The sequence below is a fragment of the Ptychodera flava genome, chromosome 1, assembly GCF_041260155.1.
Source record: "Ptychodera flava strain L36383 chromosome 1, AS_Pfla_20210202, whole genome shotgun sequence".
NCBI classification, from domain to species: Eukaryota; Metazoa; Hemichordata; class Enteropneusta; family Ptychoderidae; genus Ptychodera; species Ptychodera flava.
This window is the reverse complement of record NC_091928.1, coordinates 13,541,261-13,547,129: the sequence shown is the minus strand read 5'-3', so window position 1 is coordinate 13,547,129 and position 5,869 is coordinate 13,541,261. Positions and strand designations below refer to the sequence as shown.

The following is a 5,869-nucleotide window of genomic DNA, read 5'->3' as shown; positions in this document are numbered from 1 at the left end:
GAAAATATTTAATTTCGAACGACATACGAGTACATTTCTCCAAGATGAAAGACAAGCGGAATGTCGCGGTTGGCATCACATTCAGCAGTTTCCGAATTTCTGAATGCATTGTAGACAACTTCGGGAATTATAACATGTCGAATACTAAACAAAAATACACTGCATACAATTATGTTGATATTTCGATAGTATCGGCTTCAGAGTAATGTTTTTGACCGGTAACTTTGTTGTATATATGTACATTGCAAGACGATTGCATCTGATTTATCAAACTCTCCAACGTTGGAAAAGTGGTCAATATAAAGACAGGTTGTTTATCTTTAAAATTAGATGTTCTTTGAAGAACGCCGATATCGTTCGAAATTAAATATGATCTAATTGTGAAGCTTTCATCAGTACATTTGTCTAGGCTACAAAGTTACACGAACGTTAGAAATATTGCCCGAAAGTGATAAGATGTCAAGTTTTCAAATTAGATAACATTCATATTGACCGTATGCGTATACCCTTGCTTAGATCGCTCCACCATGTCGACGTTACCGTAAATATCCAAGTCGACCATGATATTTTACAGTCAACGTCGAGATATGCACGACAACTTCACCAGTTTTAGAGAGTTCCCGAACAACATTTTTTGCAATTTTACAGTAAAGAACTTTAAAAAAATGGCTGCCGCGCTCCGCCTACGATCATGCGATGTCGCCTACATCATGAAACAGGGCCTTGAGGAGCAAGGATATTTCGGGAAGCTTTCGATCCCTGTTGACATGGCAACTCTCAGTCTAAACAAACAATATGAACGCCTCTGTCGGCTTCGTTCAACGATCGAGCGCGATCGAAATCGGGAGATCTCTAAAGCAGGGGAAAGTTTATGATCAGTCACGACTGTAGTAACATATTTCATCATAATAAGTTGTTCCCAAGCAACGTTTTTAAGTCCCGGTATCTTTTCTTATGACGTTTTTTTGAGATATGGAGAATTTTTGCACATGTTGTTGATTCTGCGAAATCAAGGTCGTATAGTACATGAATGAAGCCTGTTTACACAAATACTTCCATCCCTATTTATGCGCATGGCGGAATATAAGTAAAACATCAAAGTTATGGTCTTTCCTATCTTTTGTAAAATTCTGGGCATGGCTATATGATAAATCCAATATCGCCAGTTCCTTGCATCGTATAAGCTATCATGTCATTTGTGCTGCGTTAGTCACTCAACTTCTGACACAGCACAAATGACACTCATACTGATACGACACAAGAACAGCCGATATTTGGTAATAACCTCAATTAACGTATCTTAAATGTCATACATACACAAGAAGCTTATAATTCTTGGGCACAGTTTGTCAACACACAGTAGAAAGCTATCTTGTCCTGAATTGATTTTGTGAATCGGGTATCACTTGCTCTTTTCAGTCAAGGTTATCCAAATCTAGGCCTACATGTATCTTGAAAATAAACTGAAATACTGCGAACTCTGTTGCCGATATATAACAGTGTAAAATTGATAACGGTGCCGTATAGACTAAAATATCAACGCAAAAACGTATTGAATTCACTGCATGAACGCCATTAGCATTACTTTGTTCAATACTACTGGATAGCATACACGCAAGTACGCGTGTTTGCAAGACCTGCGCTCTGTTGTACCCCGTAATGCTATATTACCACACAAGAAGGTGTACAAATCATTTTGGGACGATGAGTATGGTATAAATGATGATCTGAGTTGAAATTCGTTGCAAAAAACAACGTACACAATTTAAAATGACATAAAAACAAACATCAAGTTATGAAAATAGTTGAAATGTAGTGAATATTCTAAATATCTCTTAGGAAACTGTGTCTCTGATCTTGACTATGTGCATTACAAACTTACGTTGTGTGGGAGCGACTTTCTATGTATGAACGTCCTAAAATGGGGCCTGGCTTACTGAAAATGCCGTTCTGTGACATCGTCATACGTAAGAGAAAGGAAGTCTTAACACAAATGATTGTTCAAATTCATTTCAATTTCTATTTGTATTAAAACCTTTTCAATAGAATCCAAAAGAATTGTTCATTGAGCCTTACCTTTTCCCTTGTTTTTGGAGTACTGAACGTAGACAAAGAGTTTCAAGTTTTACGTTTTTACTTTTTTGAAATCTATATTCTACGTTATATCGCCTGTGAGTTTTATGTAAAATGTATGTAAAACAACTTACATTTTGCTGACGTTTGACAGGGTAAAAAATTTGCACCCCTGTCCCCCTTTTTGGTATTCACATCGTCACAAGTTCCATAATCATATACTATTATATGAGCAAAACCTTTAACATCTAACGTTCCCTAGGCCTGGACAGCAGGCGACAGTTCAGGGGCTCTCGCGTGAGCAGTCGTCGCGTGCATGTTAGGGCGAGTTGCAGCGCGTACTCATGTACTCGGCTGCCACAGCGGCGTACCCAGTCATAGTGAAGTGTACTTGTTAGCAAAACAAAATATATTGGGCAATAAGAAAAGCAACGGAAAACTTCAATATCTAATCCTTTTGTAATTTTGATAACCCATTTCTCGTGAGGTTATTATCATTGTAAGTTCGCCGGCAGTAACAAAAATAATTATGAAGTTGTGTGTGTGTATTAAGGAACATGTACCAACGCTAATTACATAGATGTACATGTGCACTATAAGCAGCAGAGTGCCAATGATTTGCTCTAAATAGCAAGGGCATATCTTTCGTAGATCTACAGATATGAAGTCAAAGAGCGCCCTCACTTGACAACACTTGTTGCAATTTCTTACATCCACTCGAAAATTTGTCTAGCAATTTTCGTTAAATAATACATAGCGACCTTACCATTCTAAGATTATTGTGTTATCATAATTTGCAATGGCAAGTATTTTCTAATTTAATTCGCAATTTAAAATGCCACAAGTGACATGGGTTTGCAGTCTCAACACCCCATGCATACCTGGATACGTGATGTGCATTGACCATAACAATATTTCACATAGATAAATACGATCACAAATTTACTATCAAGGCCCCTCGTCCACTACCATAATATGCTGTCACTGGATTCAACACTACAGTAAAACACCTGCACTGCGGCGCAACATGTCAATTTTGCAATATTTTCGACTGTTGGGCACATCACCGTGACGGCCGCGGAACTACAACATTTTGTTTATCGTGTCAGTAAACAGTGACGCAAGGAGAACAAAATGTATATATTATGAGCGATTGGTTAAAAGGCATGTTATTCATCTCGATGCTTCGTTTTATTACATCATGGTACTGTATGTTCCTAAATTGATTACAACAAACGAGAAATATCACGTGACATTTTAGGAATTGAACTTTATTGAACACTGGCACAACAACAAAACGACAAACAAGTGTGATCAAGTAAATGATATATTAGTACTCTGGAAATGTTGATTAGCCTTCCTCTCTCCCCTCTTGTATTTACATCTTCCGTGTGATTATGTTCTTCAACGGCGTGTTGTACAGAAAGTGTGTCACTTGCGCTGTAACTGTCATAGAGACAAATATGTATCCGATGTCACGGAAAGCTTACGGACAGTATAATAATACAATTGCAATACGTCTGAAGCACTTGCTGTAGCTTTGAAGAAAAGTGTCTCGGCGGCGATACGACAATTGAAAAACGGTTTCAACGACCGCCTGCGCCTGAAGTTCGATGATTTTAATCGTTGCGCTTATAAGTAACATCTGGAGACAAAGAGGTGATAACATTTTGGATTGGCATTTTTAATAGGACGATTGAATGCCATCATCGGTTTGTTCAGATTGCGCATTTCTCGCCGGGTCAAATTCCTCAATTCTGAACTAATGACGGTAAAAAGTGGCACAGTAATACTTTGATTGACAAACAAAGTTCCTTTTGTTTTAGATTTTTGAATTTCTTGACGGATATTGTTTTATTTGCATTGTATTTATTCCAATCACATAAATATACTCCCGCCCTCAATTAAATGGCGATCTGACGGCGTTTGCATATTATGCAGAACAAAGGTCTTAAATTATCGCAGTTTAATCAGTAAGCGTGTCGTAATTTATACAGATCAAATACCTTGTAGGAATTTATACCAAATTTGCGCGAAAATGAACGATCAGAATTGCAGTAAATTGAAAAAAGAGAACCGGCGCAGAGCCTAAAGTATACTTGTGGCAGTTTTAATTTCGAAAATAGCATAGCGGTAGCGTGTTTCATGGTCTAATACCATTAAAATAATTACCGCGGTTTTGAAAAATTCGCTTTCTAAAGACGATTCTGCCAGACAAGAAAATCGTAACTTCAAATTTGCCTACAGACTGTACATCACGCGTACGGTTGTAGATTAGAATATAGCCCCATCAACTAACGTGCCTGCTTTCACATCAAGTCAACAGTTCATTCATAAAAAAAGATATCGGTTGCCTGTGTGAGGCATAATTATTTACGACCAAATTTTTTTTCGTGAAGTGCGCGCATAACATTTTCCTTTGTATAAATTTAAATCTTTTTGGTAAAGATATTATTGACTGATTCGCTGAAGAGTTCTAAAATATAAAAAGTATTGAATGACTGAATACTTGTTTTAACGCAGTCAAATGTTTTCATGAACGAAAATTATGAAAATAGACTAAAACAAGAAACTGTTCAAGTCAGAGATATCGTAGCGAAATTAGTTTAGCAAGCGCTAAGGGACACACTTTCTGTTAATTCTTCGTCGCCTGCAATGAGAGACAAAAATATCATAAATAAAATATTCCCATAGTAAACGTTAACTTAAACAGAACAAGTTGCTTATGTTCGTTTCTTTAAAAAAGAAGATATTAGAAGAAAGAAGCTATATCTATTTATTACAGCTAAGTCCAGCTTAAGGGTTTTTGCATAATTTGCTAAAATTGATATGGAAAACAACACAAACACATTTAGTATCTATAAAAAATAAACTTATAATCCGGAGAAATTTTCAAAATCGTCACAAATGTAAGTAATATAACAAGTATTAACAAGTAATTAATCAATTTTAAGATGTTTTTAATATTTCCATTTTTGAGATGCTTATATTTACAAAACCAATATTCAAAGGTACAATGTACAGTGTGGCGTAGTCGGTTAGTGTGCATACACAACACTTCTGATGAGAAGCAGAAGTCGAGTGTTCGAAACCTAGTTACTAGTTAATAGTTACCTAGTTACGGTACTTACCTTTAAATCTTATCAATCTCTACAATAGCAACATCGGTGGTATATTTATGAGTACAAAACCACACCTGGCAAAACCACGCCTGAAAGGGAAAAAAAAAAGATTGACAGATTTGCCCTATCACGTGTCTAAATATAAACGCAAGACACCCTCACTCCCAGACCATTTCGATCACATCTCTCAGTCACTGCTCTTCAAACGTTACAGTTGTTTCAACTAATAAACCAACAAGCTGATATTGTGGCGAAGTGCGTTTTGACGGAAATTTCCGTACATATTAGTTCAGAATTTTCCGTCAATAATAAATAATGAACTTATTGACTAACTAAAAACTAACTAATTGAAGTTCATTGGTTGACAATGAACTTCAGAAAGACTTCAGGACAAGTTGCGAAGTCATTTGATGTTTCCAACATCAGTCATTGATCAATCTTCTTTATTAAGAAGATTTCTCTATTGCTATCTGTCGCTGACGTATAATTTCGCAGAATATTCCCTGACCTTGATAGCGCGCAGATACAAATTCAGCTTACCTTTATAAAGTCCTCTTGAATGTTGTACTGATGTAGATTGTACCATACACGAAACCTCGCCACGAATGTCGAACTGGTGAATGTGTCACTGCATACACGAAACCTTGTCACAAATCAATTGCATTGTGGGTAGC

At 36.6% G+C, this 5,869-nt stretch overlaps 1 long non-coding RNA gene across 1 annotated transcript; it reads right to left on the bottom strand.

Annotated features, from left to right (window-relative positions):
• Positions 1-4,670: 4,670 nt before the first annotated feature.
• On the bottom strand, positions 4,671-5,289 carry LOC139131797 (uncharacterized). Its single transcript, XR_011552196.1, has 2 exons — positions 5,205-5,289; positions 4,671-4,723 (listed from the first exon to the last, which is right to left on the bottom strand). It is a non-coding gene; the product is annotated as an uncharacterized lncRNA (long non-coding RNA).
• Between the last annotated feature and the right edge of the window lie 580 nt (positions 5,290-5,869).